Source organism: Rhineura floridana, chromosome 5, assembly GCF_030035675.1.
Source record: "Rhineura floridana isolate rRhiFlo1 chromosome 5, rRhiFlo1.hap2, whole genome shotgun sequence".
NCBI classification, from domain to species: Eukaryota; Metazoa; Chordata; class Lepidosauria; order Squamata; family Rhineuridae; genus Rhineura; species Rhineura floridana.
The window spans coordinates 24,062,423-24,077,885 of NC_084484.1; the positions used below are offsets into that span (position 1 = coordinate 24,062,423).

General features: G+C 43.5%; 1 long non-coding RNA gene across 3 annotated transcripts; it reads right to left on the minus strand.

Annotated features, from left to right (window-relative positions):
* Positions 1 to 6,988: 6,988 nt before the first annotated feature.
* LOC133385782 (uncharacterized) lies at positions 6,989 to 15,287 on the minus strand. Of its 3 annotated transcripts, XR_009762948.1 has the most exons (5): positions 15,187 to 15,287; positions 10,045 to 10,110; positions 9,630 to 9,723; positions 8,559 to 8,718; positions 6,989 to 7,897 (listed from the first exon to the last, which is right to left on the minus strand). It is a non-coding gene; the product is annotated as an uncharacterized LOC133385782 (long non-coding RNA). The 3 variants fall into 3 exon arrangements; XR_009762950.1 differs by lacking the exon at positions 10,045 to 10,110; XR_009762949.1 differs by lacking the exon at positions 9,630 to 9,723.
* Between the last annotated feature and the right edge of the window lie 176 nt (positions 15,288 to 15,463).

Consider the following 15,463-nt stretch of genomic DNA (forward strand, 5'->3'; position numbering starts at 1 on the left):
CCATCAGCCCCAGACAGCATGGCTACTGGACTGGTCCTGCCTGCCGATCTAGTCAAGCATCTTGTTTTCACAGTGGCCAGCCAGATGTCCATGGGAAGTCCACAAGCTGGACCTGAGCACAACAAGCACTCTTTCCACCTTCGATTGCAGCTGTAACAGATAGATAAGGCAGATTTTAAAGTGCTTATCTTTGGCTGGATCATGCTCCTGGTTTTGGCATATATGTAGCTCCCAGCTTTGCAACTGTATCTGTTAGCACAATTGATTCAAGTGGAAAAATGTGTTTGAGGTTTTGAAGCTAGATTGGTAGACAACAAAAGAGGACTTCACAAGTAGAGGTCAAGATGACTCCAATTCAGACAAGAGAATATGAACTGAAGTGTTTTTGAATTAAGTGGGCTTTCTTGGATGCAGCCCTCCAAACTCAGGATAAACAAACTCTTCTAGAATCCCCCGAAGACCTTCAAAATGTTTTCAACCAGTTTATATGCGAAGCCTCCCAAGTTCAAAAATTAGACTTTACATTGCTACTCGGGAGGTCTGTCAGCAGAGTGCAATGTAAATCCCTCACACGAGAAGAACCAAGTTGTGCAGGTGGAGGAATGTAAGCAATTTCTTCACCAACACACTTAATAGACCCCCTGGGTACAAACATTTTAAAACTCTCCCCTCCACACTTAAAAAAAAACTGTACAGGATATAATGCGAAAATATTTAGTGCTTGATTCTTAGTTTATAAATTGCTGACTCAAATTTCGGACTGTTATCATGAGCTTGGCGCTTTCAGATTGTAGGCAACGTATGGGCTGGGTCATGCATTAATGATAACTTTTGTATGGATACGGGATATATTCATATTCCAGATTCGGCTTTTTTCCAATCAGGAATCGGATAGGAACACAAGGGCTCATAGAAGACAATCAACCCCATACTTTGCAATAGGACTATCTGCACTGGGGGGGGGGACGGGCACCTGTGGCCCTTCAAATGTTGTTAGACTCTAAATCCCATCAGCCCCAGCCAGCACGGGCAATGGTTAAGAGATGAAGGGAGTTGTAGTCCAGCAACATCCAGAGTGCAATGGTCTGTGGGGATGTCCGTCACTGAGGAGGGGTGATGGCCCAAGCAAGGGAGGTCGGTAGTTCCCCAGGCCACAGGTAGGACAGTGGGGCTGGGCAGGGCAAGGCAGGGCAAAGGTCAGCACTTAGAAGGGAGATCAAGGTGTGGGTTCAGGATCTCAGACAGTGCTTCTACACAGCTGAGGCCAAGCATCCAATTTGTCTCAGTGAGGTCCTGGAGCAAGTGGCTAAGTTCAGTAGCAAGCCTAGGTAGTCACAGAGTGGAAATGCCCCTTCCCAAGTGCTGCCTCTTAGCCAGTTAAAGGGCCAGTGCCTTCTTCTGCGACCTATTGCTCCTTTGAGGTCAGGGAATATCCAGCTCTGGGGATCTCTCCTCAAGTCTCTCCTTTTATTACAGAGATAGAAATATTACAATTAGATTGTGCTTACTAGGTCCATAGTTACGGCTTCATTTGCGGTATACTGGTTCCAATGGAAAAGAAATAGCATTTAGTTTCTTTTTTCTAAAGAGCCCTGTCAGCTGTTTCCTTCCTTCCCATAACTGTTTGCATCTTGTGATTTTATTCATTATTATTATGCTCCATATTTTTTACTTCCAGAGTATTTATTTATTTTAAATGTTTTGAGATGCTCTAAATGGTTTTAGATGGTTTTAGCTGTTTTTCAATATGAGTTTATCTTATTTTAAATTACATTGTTCTAACATTTTGACGTTAGCTGCCTTGGGCTCCTTTGGGAGGAAGAGCAGGATGGAGATTTAATGAATTTAAAAAAATAAAATAAAATTATTGGTATTGTATCTGTTCTCCACATTCTTCCAATCAAAACCTGAGCCGTTATCAACATATGGGTAACCAGGACAAAGGAGTTTTCCCTACCTGATGATTTATGTAACCCAGAGGCATTATTATTTGATCTCAATGTAAATTTCACACAAATATATAACCATTCGCACTGTCTGCTTCCTTCATCTCCAGCAGAAATCCAGCATAAAATGTTGTTAAGATTATACATAGATGGATTTTTATTCCTGTTAAATTAGCAAAAAATGTTTCCATCAATTTCTGAAATATTTTTTGCTAATTTAACAGGAATAAAAATCCATCTATGTATAATCTTAACAACATTTTTCTTCCCATGTGTACTGATCACATTTTCCTTGGACTGACCACAAGCAAATTGCCCGTTATAACAACATCGGATTCTCTCTCCCAATTCTACTTTATTGTATTTATAATATTGCCGTGTGGTTATGATCTTCAGGCCTGGTGCCAGCAGGTGGCTAGGATGGGCACTGGCCTAGGGCCCTCTGGCTGGCCACGGCTGCTAGCTGAGGGCCCCTGTGGCTGGGAGGGTGGAGCTCCTGCTCCACAATCCCTGCCAACATCAGGCCATGACCGGACAGTGGTGCAGATTGCAAAGCAGGAGCTCCGCTCTCCCAGCTGGCATCGCCCCTGCATATGCACGTGGGCTTCAAATACGCCCTGTCAGTTTACCTCGTGCATCAGGGTGTCAGGACGCATGCCTGCCATCATGTGATGATGCCCCCGCTGCCATCTTGCGTGATGGCAGGCATGTGCATTGATGCACGAGATAGCACAACCGGGGAGTATTTAAGTGCATGTGCACACACACACAGGGGGGAGGAGGACCTGCAGTAGGCTGGTGCCTGAGGGCCCACAACAGGCTGGTCCTGGTCCTGATATTCTTATAAACCATGGATCATAGACCTTTCTGTTGTTTAATATCTTTTCAAAGTCTATGAGAGGTCTCTTGCCACACCTACTGAAGAGTGTCGATCAGCAATCAGTGACTGATGGCAGAGGTGTCTCCTTAGGGCTCAGGGGAAGGGAGGTGGCCTCCACATGGGAAAAGCCAGACAGTAGCAGAGAACAGTGGGGGGCAGTGGCATTCGCTTGACCTCCCAACAGCTAAGTCATTGCTGCTTACTGGGAAGGAGAGAGGGAGAGGTAGTAGGCAAGTCTGGACAGTGCAGATATCTGGTGGGGCATATCTGGTGCTCCTTCTGGTGTGTTTGCACCATCTTGACCTCTTCACTTGCTTGTCTGTTCCACCTCTCCTTCATGGTAATCAGCAGCAACTCACCTATTAGGAGATCAGGTGAGTGCAGCCACCCCATGCTATCCCCTTTTGAGACCAGGATGTGGGCTCATCTACTTCTTGGAGCGGAAGTGGCCATAGGACCCTACGTCTGAGGAGTCCTGGTTAAGAGCCAGGAAAACTGAGGCACTGCCAGGTTTGTGGAGAGCCCTTACCTTATTACATGCGTTTTTGTACACATTACTTGGCTGGGGACTTGCATTGCAAAATTCAGAGAAATGCAGATTTTGAAGGATGGCTGTGTTTTGGTTTGTGTATTGTTTTGGAAAGTGCAAATTAGGTAAGTTTGCTTTTCAGTGCAAACTGAACTGACTGTCTCCCCCATTTTTACTGCTGCTGCTGCTGCATTACTCTTCACCACTTTTACCCTGAAGCCATCTGGTAAATGAAAATCTGCAGATTCACACATTCTGCGTTTTGAGAGCAATGTTATGCTTTGAAAAATGGAAAGAAATTTGTACCTTGGGAAAGGCATATGCAGGTCAATGTCTACATCGGCACTGCAAACTGATTAGGCTGCATCGAACCCGACAAAGTCCCTGCTTTATGATGTTTACTTTTGCAGGGCTCACTGCTAGGCTCATTATGTGTAATCATAGAAAGCTCCATTCAGTGAGAACATGCCATATACAGCGAGAGGGAAGGCTGTAAAAAAAAAAAGTACATGAAAGCATCAAGGACAAGGGCAGAAGGGGTAGAAACAGCTCCGGATGCAAATGGAAGAGTTTTGTGAAATGAATAAGAGGTAAGGGGTATGATCAACTGGGACATTTTCCTACAACATGGACTGCCTTCAAGTCGATCCCGAGTTATGGTGACCCTATGAACAGGATTTTCATGGTAAGCGGTATTCAGAGGTAGTTTTACCATTGCCTTCCTCTGAGGCTGAGAGGCAGTGACTGGGCCAAGATCACCCAGTGAGCTTCATGGCTGTGTGGGGATTTGAACCCTGGTCTCCCAGGTTGTAGTCCAACACTCTAACCACTACGCCACAAACCTCACTGAAATAAAAGGCCCATTGTACTCTTGCCTGTCTCCCATCCATTTTCATTGAGTTTAATGGAGGGAGATGGGTAACTTCTAGGAAGAGGACATTTGGGGGAGGGGGGCACCCTGCTTAAGGAATGTCCTCTCCTACGCTGTTTCCCCAGGCCTTTTAAGTACAATCTATTCAGGACATCAGTTTTTGCACCAAGTTATATGCTAATTTTATGCTGATTTTTTTGTTCTAGCTGCTGTATTTTATGCTGATTTTGGCTGGGGTTTTTTCCCCACCTCCTGGGCTTTCTTCTTTGTGGTTTACATTTTAGTCTTAAGGGTTTGTTTGCTTGTTTTTTAAAAAATACTGAATTGTATTTTGTATTTTATTTTCTATTCAAGCTATCCAGAGAACCTGGCCAGATGGGTGGTATATAAGTGACATAAATAAATAAATAAATACAAAAAAGGGGGGGGAACCCACCAACCCTCCCCTCCTGTCCTTGCATTTGTCTTAGTTTAGCAAACTGCCAATGGAATGGCAATGGAATGTGCAGGCAGGACCATGAACAGGAAGAGGTGGATAGATGCAGTTAGGACGGGATACAGATCAGAAGCGGTATGGCTCACTGGCAGAACACATGCTTTGCATGCAGAAGGTCCCAGGTTCAATCCCCAGCATCTCCAGGTAGGGCTAGGAAGGAGTCCTGGCTAAAACCCCAGAGAGCCGCTGCCAGTCAGTGTTGGCACTATTGAGCTAGATGGACCAATGGTCTGGCTCAGTCTAAAGGCAGATTCCTCTGTGTGAGACCTACCAGAGGAGAATGCCATCTGGGCTCCCCTTCAGGCAGCAAAATGTCTTAGGTCAGCGCTGGTATAATGCGCAGTGCTGCCCAGATAAGGGGACAGAGGGAGATATGGCAGCTTATTATGCATGAACCAACACATGCTTCTGTAGCAGCTAAGCTTTCACAAGAAAAAGCAATAAAAGTTACAAGGGGAAATGCTTTTGGCTGATAAAAGAGCAAGCGGATGACAAGTTACAAAAGCCCCTCAAGGGAGATAACCTTGAGACGCACCTGTATATAAAGATTAAATAACAACCTGTGTGTGGAGATTTATAGAGCTTATCGATGGCCCAGGTTTCACTATTTACATTTGCAAAACTCAGCTTTGTTATTGGTTTCTCTCTGTTAATATTCCATATGGAAACCTACATGTGCAATGAAAAAAAGTCACCTCAGAAAAGTTTTATTTATCCAGGAGGTTTTACAAAGGCATTTTATGGAATGGTGTGTGCTGTCTTTCTTTCTCTCTTTACACATACATTCACTGGGCCTGCTTGTGACTCACCAAGTCAAACACCGGCCACCCAGTGAACCTGGTTTTGGTGCCCGCCTGGATCTTGGCAGGCCGAAGTAAACGGCTGATACTCTGTGTTCGGCATGGAAAGTACAGGTCATGCAGATCTGATAAATGAAAAATAAAACTTGAAGGAAAGTGTACTTAAAATTTCATGCTAAGGATGTGAGCCTACCCTCTGCTAAGGAATGAAATAAATTGTGCACCTATGCGAATACACAGCAATTCCAGTATTACCTCAGACGACGTTAGTGTTCCTACACATAGGGCTCATTGGAAACATTTGGGCCACATATGATGGTACACCTGAGCTGAGGGGCTCACATGCAGAGTCTGTGGCAGCATCCATCACACCAGCAGAACACCCGATTCTGCAGTTCTGTAAAGACCAGTCCACAGTCCATGGCTAGGAAGTCAGCCACGGAGAAAGTAGGAGAAAGCAGAAACAGCCAGTAAGAACCACCTCACTAAAGTCCGCCCTGTAGCCAGCCTTCCTTATTAGGTGGGGCAGCCACATTTCTAGGTGGGGCATTTGTAGGAGGAGAGGTGCAAAGCACCAGCCAATCCCCCTCGCACTGGGGAAGAGGATGTGAGGGCCAGGCCAGGAGAAGGGAAAGGCAGCGGCCTTCTCCCTCACGCCTCCTTCATGCGGAGACTGTGCATATTTGCATTACTCAAGTTTAATATGTTGAATTGTCTTACCCTTTTTTGAGAGATCCCCATGAATACCAGACTCAAAAGCCTGACTATCGCTATAGTCCTCTTTCATCTGTGGTTTGTCCCTGTGTTCTGATTCTTCATAAGCTGAACTGCTTTGGTAATGACAAGAAGCTCCTGAGTTTGGCTTTGATGCTGGATTAGGTGTCTCAGTTTTAGATTTGACCTGAAAAACAAACCTGTCCATACTACAAGTTTAGGGAAGGACAGAGAGAAAATGAATACTTTAGGGAGTGTTTGTTAAGTCATCCTTGAGGGCCCTTCCTTCTAGTCTTGTTCCTGACCTTTAGATTTTCGTTTCTGTTGGACAACCAAGGTTTTTTTTTTAATTGATTGCTATATAAAGGCTAAGCAATTGGAAACTAATTGTGGAAATTAATTTAAATTTTTTTTACTGGTTGCTGGGTTGATTTTTCTGTACAGAAACCCTGAAAAGGCCTCGTGTTGAATTGCACACATTGGGAAAATAAAAATTAGGCTTGAGTTACAGCCTAGATGACCACCCAACCAGCATGTGCACAGCAGTATTTCTATTCCTCTAGGGCTGTTTTCATCCTTTGCCATCAAATACTGATGAAAAAGAAGAAAAAATAGCCACTATGACTGTGAATGTAGTGGGTGCTTTAAACTGATAAAGGGTAGATTTTTTTCAGATGGCTCTAACTTATCTCTTTATTTCACCCTTTAGCATTACACACTCAACCCTACTCTATTAATCAAAATAATGGCAGAATAAACAAACTCTTACTTCTTACAGCAGGCATACAAACATGCTCTTTTATTGCTGGCTGGGAAGAGAACACAACTGAAACTGAAAAGCAGAGCAAAGGAAAGTCCAAGGGGTGGAGTCTAACTCTAGTCCATAATACAAAGTTCTAATACAGGCTGTTTTTTTCAGGATCATTTAAGTAACTATAGGGTGTATCACAAAAAATTCACCCTCAGTCAGGGAAAGTGCACTTGCCCTGCCTTATTCACTAATTTTTCAGAGGCTCCTGTGCTGCTTTTAAAACAAGCTGTCATTCTGTAAATGGAGGCTGTCATCATATGACACGTCACAAATTCAAAAGACAGTTTTCCCAAAAAATCCTGGGGCAGGGGGTGAATCATAGCTCGGGGAGGTGGTGAACCCATTTGCCCCACCCTGGCAACAGGGCTGAGTCATCACTATGGCTGAAAGAGGTGGCACTGAGCCAAACAGAAGCTCCAGGTTTCAATCCCAAAATGTTGATGGGGAAGATGAAGGTCTGGAGTAGGTGGAGGATTAGGATTTTCCTAACTTGGTGGGTGAACTCGCAGCTTTTGGGGGGCTGAATTTAGCCGCCGGCTCCAAGTTGCCAGCTGCTGCTCTATGGAGATGGTTAAGCTCTGTTCCTGCTTCATTTAAGTTAAAAAGAAGGTGGGAAAAAGAGACAAAGCAAGAAAAAGCAACGCAATTCTGGTGTGTTCATTGTGCTGGATTCTTCACGTTGCATGCGAAACCAGAATTAGCACAACGGAGAAGACAATTCCACCATTGTTTAATCAAATAGAAGACTTCGCTTCCCAGACATAGGCAGCATGTCAAGTGGGTGCCTTGTGTGGGCGTTCATTGGAGAGCTCAGACTTAGTGGGAAGAGATGCAGTTTGGACTCACAGTACTGTTGGGAAAACAAAAATATTAACTCCAGACAACAGCCTGAAACGGAACAATTAACATATTGTCAAGCAAGCAATAAAGCATCCTCAATATAAGGGGGCTGTGGGACTATATCACTTTCAGCTATATCAGTTGTCCAGCCAGTAAGAATCCCATCACAATCAGCATATGGCTTAGCTTTAAAAATGTTTTTGAGAATCCCCAAATGGTTTCTTTCTAGCTCGAAAGCTCTGGGTGTTTTTTTTTATTGTTCTGGTTTTTATTGGAGAAATAATGATCCCAATTAAAAATGAACAGATGGAGAAGGAAGAGAGGAAGAAAGCCAAACTGACACATGGATTTGTGCCTGTGATTCCCCAATACTAGACTATGCTCAATGTTTTGGCCTCATTGTCAAAGTCACCCTTAAAATAGGGCTAGGTTTTTTACCTCCCCCACCTCACCTTCTGGGTGGTATTTTCTTAGACTAGTCTTGATATGATGCAAAGGGCAACATACACTATGCACATATTTATAGGGACACATACATGTTCAAATGCTCACCAGTTTTTCTCACTGAAACAGAGGTTGGCTGTAGTATGGGCAAGTTCAGACATGTGTGCGCATCACCACATTTCTCATAACATAAATTGCTAAGTACTTGATGACTAGCAGTTGAGTACCTGAACTTAATCCTTTGAAGGTGACACCAGGGATGAAAGGTAACGTCAGGGATTCATGAAAAATGATATTTGGTGATTCACACATTAGAACATAAGAAGAGTCCTGCTGGATCATACCAAAGGCCTATCGAAGCCTTTCCCACAGCGGCCAACCAGTTGCCTATGGGAAGCACATGTAAGTCATCACTTGATGATACAGTCATCCAGTGACTGAAAATGAAGAATCCAGTCTTTCTACATGTGCATGAATATTTCTTCTACTGCCTTTTCTAAAGCATTGCCCCACAAACTACACCCCTTGTATACTGTCACACTTTTTTTTTACTCTTATTGATTAACGCTCTGGTTTTCACTCACACTCACTGACATGGATCAAAAGCTCTCATAAGCATCCTTTAAGTGGCCCAGCAAATAGGTTGAAGGCACATGACACAGTTCTACTGCTGGAGCTAAGCTGGCTTGGCTGATCCTGTAAGCTGCCTGGTTGGGAGACCACTGGGGCCAGGGATGTAGTTGTTCAGGATCTCAGGGGGTCTTAGGCCCCTTACTTTTTTGGGAGCAGGGTCCCAATGTCTCTAGCATCCTACAAGCCAATCAGCATGAATGGGGAGTGTTTAGCCACTGAGAAGAGTCTTCTAACATGCTTCCTTGTCCTTTCTTACTGATTGGAACCAATCAGAGTGAAAGGAGGCGAGTCAGCCACTGAGAAGACTCTTCTCAGTAGCTAACACCCTCCTATTTCATACTTATTGGCTCCTAGGGATGTCTGTTGTTGTGGGAGAAGGATCTCATTCTCAACCCCGCAGCAAAAAAAGGGGAGGGGGCTGTGACTAACATGAAGGGACCCTGCACTTCTGAATTTGCCACCACACTACTGCCTATTCATTTTAAAATACTGATCAAATCGAAGTTTAAAAACAAGTTGACCTAAAATTTATCAAAATGTAAAGAAAATCAGTTTAAAAATAATAATTAAAAAGTACATGTTAATATTACTTATCTGAGTAGGCTAAAAACTAAAAGTTTTTAGCAGGTCATAAATAATGTTATGCCTTTGGATGAAATATTTACCTCTGACCCTTGCCGAGGGAACTCTGGGAAACAAGGGGTGTGTGATCCTCATGTATGTATGTGCCTCAATACTTCTTGGGACATTCCAAGCTTCCTGCACAGATAGATGAATGGTAGGCCTCTTGGGTAATGTGATCAATGGATGATAACAGAACTAGGCAATCATGAACAAAGAAAGACAACTCCTTGCTCGGGTGTTCTTTCCGTCTCTTCCCTTGCTGTCCACTCCAAATCTGGATTGTCAACTCTGTAGGGCCTGTCTTTGGCTTATGGTGGGTACCCTGCCAAATTCTATGTGTATGGGTGATGTTATAATTAATCAACCTGGAATAGCAAATTTTCATTACATGTGGACAATGTGTAGATGTATTCACAAAGGGGAGAGAGTGAAATAAGTGGAAATCACCACTTTCACCTTTAAGTGAAGAATTGTCAGTTGGTAGCTTGTTGTTCATTCATCATTTCCTCTTGTGTCGCTTACCTGCAAAACAGTCATCCAAGTGGAATGTATCGAAATCCAGGGGAAATAAGTAAAAAAGCATAAAGGAACACACACACCCTTATGTGCCTCCTTGCCTAATAGGCTACAGTTGCCTGAGGCTCTAAGGGACTAGTGGTTAGTGGTGATGAGACCAGCGCCAAGCTTGCCTGCCAAGTGTCATTTGGGAAGCAGCAAATCAGATAAGTGTGATCAATCTTCTGAAGAGACAGAAAATGGAAACTTTTTTCAGACAGAAAGAACCAGAACTGTTTTTTCTGTAGGTCCTCCCCATTCTCAGTCTGTACATTTGATGAAAAGAGCTGGACAGAATATACATGAAGTTGGTATCCCTCAACACCCCGCCCCCAAAACCTTCTTAGAGTCTTTGAAATGGTCTCCAGAGCTCTCCTAAAAGTAAATTCACCCTCATCCATTCTGGAAGAGGCGAAGAACTGGTCCACATATAGCACTAAGCCAAACTATGGCCTGGTGTGTGATGGTTCCTGGAGAGATCATGGTCACTGCATTCCTCTGCCAGTTCCCCTGCTGCTGCGCTGCTATAAGCCAAGCTATGGTTTGGCTTAGTGTGTTGCTCGAACATGGGCTTGTGGTTTGTTTCCTCCAGACAAATCTCATGCTGTAAAACCAAGGACAAACCTTTGTTAAACCTTGTGATTTGCCTGCAGCAAGGCAAACCACGAGCCCAGGCTCAGATGACATGGTAAGGTGTGTGTGGGGAACCTTTTGCCATTCAGATGTTGCTGCACTACAACTTTCATCATCCCTGGCCATTGGCCATGCTTGCTGGGGCTGATGGAAGTTATAATTCAGCAAAGTCTGGAGGACCAAATGGAGCACTCCTCTGCTGGAGCCCGCAGCCTTGTGTTTGCACTGAGCCATAGTTTGGTTTAGTGCAATATGTTCAAAGTGTACCTTTTGGATGTTCCTACAGAAAGAAAGTTGAACCTTGTGTGCTTCTTAGTTAAATAAGAGAAATGGAAACTCTAGGTAATTCTCTCCTTCTGTGGGTCTGGGATAGGACTTCTCCAATATTACCCAGAGCTTGGAAGATTACTTTTAAAAAGTAATAAATTACAATTACTGTTAGCATGGCCCCAAAAAGCAATAAACTACCATTACAATTACAGTTGCTCTGAAAGTAACTGATTACTTTACCGTTAATCAAAAGTAATCGCTACAATTGCACTTAAGTTACTTTTTAAAAAAATGTAGTGCCTGCAGGGTGCTGGCCTCGGCTGCTGCACATCTAAGTAGCCTAAATCAACATTAAAAATAAACAGAGAGAGTAGCAGGATTTTTTTTTATCCATAAGATTAACAGAATGGCACAACAGAATCTCACATCTACCACCCACCCCAGCAATGGTGATATCCCAACACACTTAGACTTTTTCACTCAAAATCAAATTTTACACTTCAAATGCTGCTTTTACAATATGTCTCATCTTTGCTCAAAGAGCATGTCAGATAAGGAATGTCTTTCTACAGTTATTACATTGCCACCAGTACTGAACAGGCATTCTATTGCGGCGCTTGAAGGCATAGAATCATAGAATAGTGGAGTTGGAAGGGGCCTCTAAGAACATCAAGTCCAACCCCCTGCTCAATGCAGGAATCTAAATCAAAGCATTCCCGACAGATGGCTGTCCAGCTGCCTCTTGAAGGCCTCCAGTGTTGGAGAGCCCACTACCTCTCTAGGTAATTGGTTCCATTGTCGTATGGCTCTAACAGTTAAGAAGTTTTTCCTAATGTCCAGTCGAAATCTGGCTTCCTGCAACATGAGCCCATTATTCCGTGTCCTGCACTCTGGGACGACCGAGAAGAGATCCAAGCCCTCCTCTGTGTGACAACCTTTCATGTACTTGAAGAGTGCTATCATATCTCCCCTCAGTCTCTTCTCCAGGCTAAACATGCCCAGTTCTTTCAGTCTCTCCTCATAGGGTCTTGTTTCCAGTCCCCTGATCATCTTTGTTGCCCTCTGAACCTGTTCCAGTTTGTCTGCATCCTTCTTGAAGTGCGGAGACCAGAACTGGATGCAGTATTCAAGATGAGGCCTAATCAGTGCTGAATAGAGGGGAACTAATACTTCACGCGATTTGGAAATTATACTTCTGTTAATGCAGCCTAAAATAGCATTTGCCTTTTTTGCAGCCACATCACACTGTTGGCTCATATTCAGCTTGAGATCAATGACAATTCCAAGATCCTTCTCACATGTCGTATTGCTGAGCAAAGTATCCCCCATCTTATAACTGTGCATGTCTGTGTTGTGCTGCAAAAACACCACAGTACCCCTTTCAACTAAAACACATTTTTATCAATATGGCAATCCCCTATCATCAAAGAAAAATGCAAACTTTAGTACTTTACTAGTTGCCTTTGTAAAATTTTTTTTGTCAACAGTATAACTTAGAGATAACGTAATCCTGTGCATACTTACCTGGGAGTAAGTCCCATTGAATTCATTGGGTAGACATGTATGCATGATTGAACTGTCAGAAGCAGAACTTAAGAGACATAATGTAGGTAAACAAAAAATGCACATATCAAAAGTAATCCACCAGAATAAATGTTATCGCTTCTCCTGCAATTAAAAATGTGGTCTTGCACAGCATATAGTGAAACTGTGGAATTTGCTACCACAAGAAGCAGTGATGGGCACTAACTTGGATGGCTTTAAAAGAGGATTAGACAAATTCATGGAGGATAAAGCTATCAGCAGCACCTAGCCATGATGGCTATGTTCTACTTCCCCTGTCAGAGACAGAATGCTTCTGAATATCAGTTGCTGGGAATACAAGTGAAGAGAGTGCTGCTTGTGCACTCAGGTCCTGCTTGTGGGCTTCCCTTTAGGGAATCTGATTGGCTGCTGTGAGAACAGGATGCTGGACTAGATGGGCCACTGGTCGGATCCAGCAGGCTCTTCTTATGTTCTTGTATGTACAAAAGTTACTTGTGGGGGTCTTACAGACCAGGGATAGCCAACTTGGTGCCCTCCCGATGTTGTAGGACTACAATTTCCATCACCCCTGATATCGGTTATGTTGTCTGAGACTGATAGGAGTTGTAGTCCAACAACATCTGGAGGGCACTATGTTGAAGACCCAGTTAGATTAACACAACTCCCTTTCCACCTATCCACCTGTTTCTAACACAATCCAGAAAAGTACGTCTCTTAAAGTCTGTATCTGGCAGCACATTCCTTTCAGAGGTAAAAATTAATCTGCAATTCTATATACTTATCCATTTAACTCAATGAGGCTTAATTTGGAGTAGACATATATAGGACTGGACCCCACTAAAATACATTTCAGCATTTTAGGGGCTATACTTTATTAATGCTGTACCAACTTAGGGATGCCAGGTTCAGGGCCTGAGACTGATCCTGTATCTTTAGCAGAAGAGAAAGCCAGCCAAGTGCAGGTGTTCTTGCAACACTATAATGGGAAAAACTACAAGGTGGAATTCTCCCTTCCCCCTGCACAGCTTTTAAAGATACAGAAGGCCTCTTGGAGGCTGGGCCTGGCAACGAAGAGGTCTTCTGTATCTTTAAAAGTTGTGGAGGGGGAAGGGAGAATTCCACCTTGTGGTTTTTCCCATTACAGTGTTGCAAGAACACCTGCACTTGGCTGACCTTCTCTTCTCCTAAAGATACAGGATCAGTCTCAGGCCCTGAACCTGGCAACCCTATACCAACTACAACTACCAACTGCTGCTTATGTACATATATTGTCTCAGCCTAAGCTGCCTCACAGGGTTGTTGCAAAGATAAATGGGGGAGAGAATGTCAATGGTCACAGCATTCACAAATCAAAAGTATATCTGGGGAGGGGGGCACACACAAGTAATAAGATGTCTGACAGACAGAATGTTAACAGGTGAAGCTTTCCTTATAATTGTATTCCCATAGTAGAAAAGGCTTACTCCATTTAATTTCTACTTGCCCCCCGGGGGGTAAATGAACAAGAGCCTGATCTCCTGCAATGCCAACCCTAAACCATGCAAAGAACTCTAGTATATTAAAAAAATAACAACTACAGAATTTGGGCAATTTTTTTAAAAAAAGAACATCTGTAGCAGTAAGAAATACAACTTTCTCAGGCAAAAAGAAGTTATAAGGCAGTAAACATAAAAACACATAAAAAGCCTTGACAAACAGCGACAAAAATACTCTGATCATGAGCATTTTCACATTTTAAATTTTTACTCATCATTGTTTTTGCTTATTTACTGCCTTGGGCCAGTCTCTAAGTCTCAGCCCAACCTACCTCACATGGCCGTTGTGAAGATACAGAAGGCGGAATTAAAATGGTTGCAAAAGGAAATAAGGCTGCAATCAATCCAATGCATGTCTACTCAGAAGTAAGCTTCATTGGGTTCAATGGGACTTACTCCCAGGTAAGTGTGTACTCATACACACTTGCCTGGGAGTAAGTCCCATTAAACCCAATGGGACTTACTTCTGAGTAGACATATATTGGATTGCAGGTTAGTCTTTGCATTACTGACATCAAATTTTACTTGCCTTAACTAGATTGATGCATCTTTGTACTATATTTTTCTCTCTCCCTCCCCCTGCAAATTAGTACAGCTTCAAGGCTTCAACTAGTCCTTATCTTGCCTAATTAGTGCAATTCTATACCCAATTTGATTACCTGGGAGTAAGCTCCATTAAACATAAAGAGACTTACTTCTGAGTAGACTTGTATATATTGTACTGTAAGTTAACTATACAATCATTTTTAACAAGTGCCTGTTTGGAACTCTTTGCATTTGCCATGGGGAGGGAGATTTTAAAATTTGCACAAAAGAACTTCCAGGGAATACCTTCCTCAGAAGAAGAAGATGCATTCTGGTTGTTAGGAAGAAAGGAAGGGCAGGAAAGAAAACTGGAAGCAGCAGCTCTTCAGGACCCTGGCTGCTTGCTGCTGCAACTTCAGCCTGCCCCTCACTCATCCCAAAGCCGCAGCTATGAGGAGGCTTTTGTCTGGTAAGAGGGGAGGGAGGCAGAGGCCACTGCTTAGAGCTTTGCAACCCCCACATTGTCATCTCTCACCTTTGCAATTCTTCATGTCCATTCTGCTGCTTCCTTCTTGCACCCCAGCCTCTTTCTCCCTCCACTCCATTCTTCTCCATCACAATCCGTTTTTCTAACCATTTCCTCTCCACTCCACCCTCATCTCGCTCTCCACCTCCTCCTTCATCGTCTCCTAAACACCCATAGAGCACGAGGGAAGAGTGACGCTGCACAGAAGCATGCGATTTTCATCCATGAATCACGGGAGCAGAATGCTTCCCCTGCTCCCCCCCCAAATAACACTCAAAAATAATGC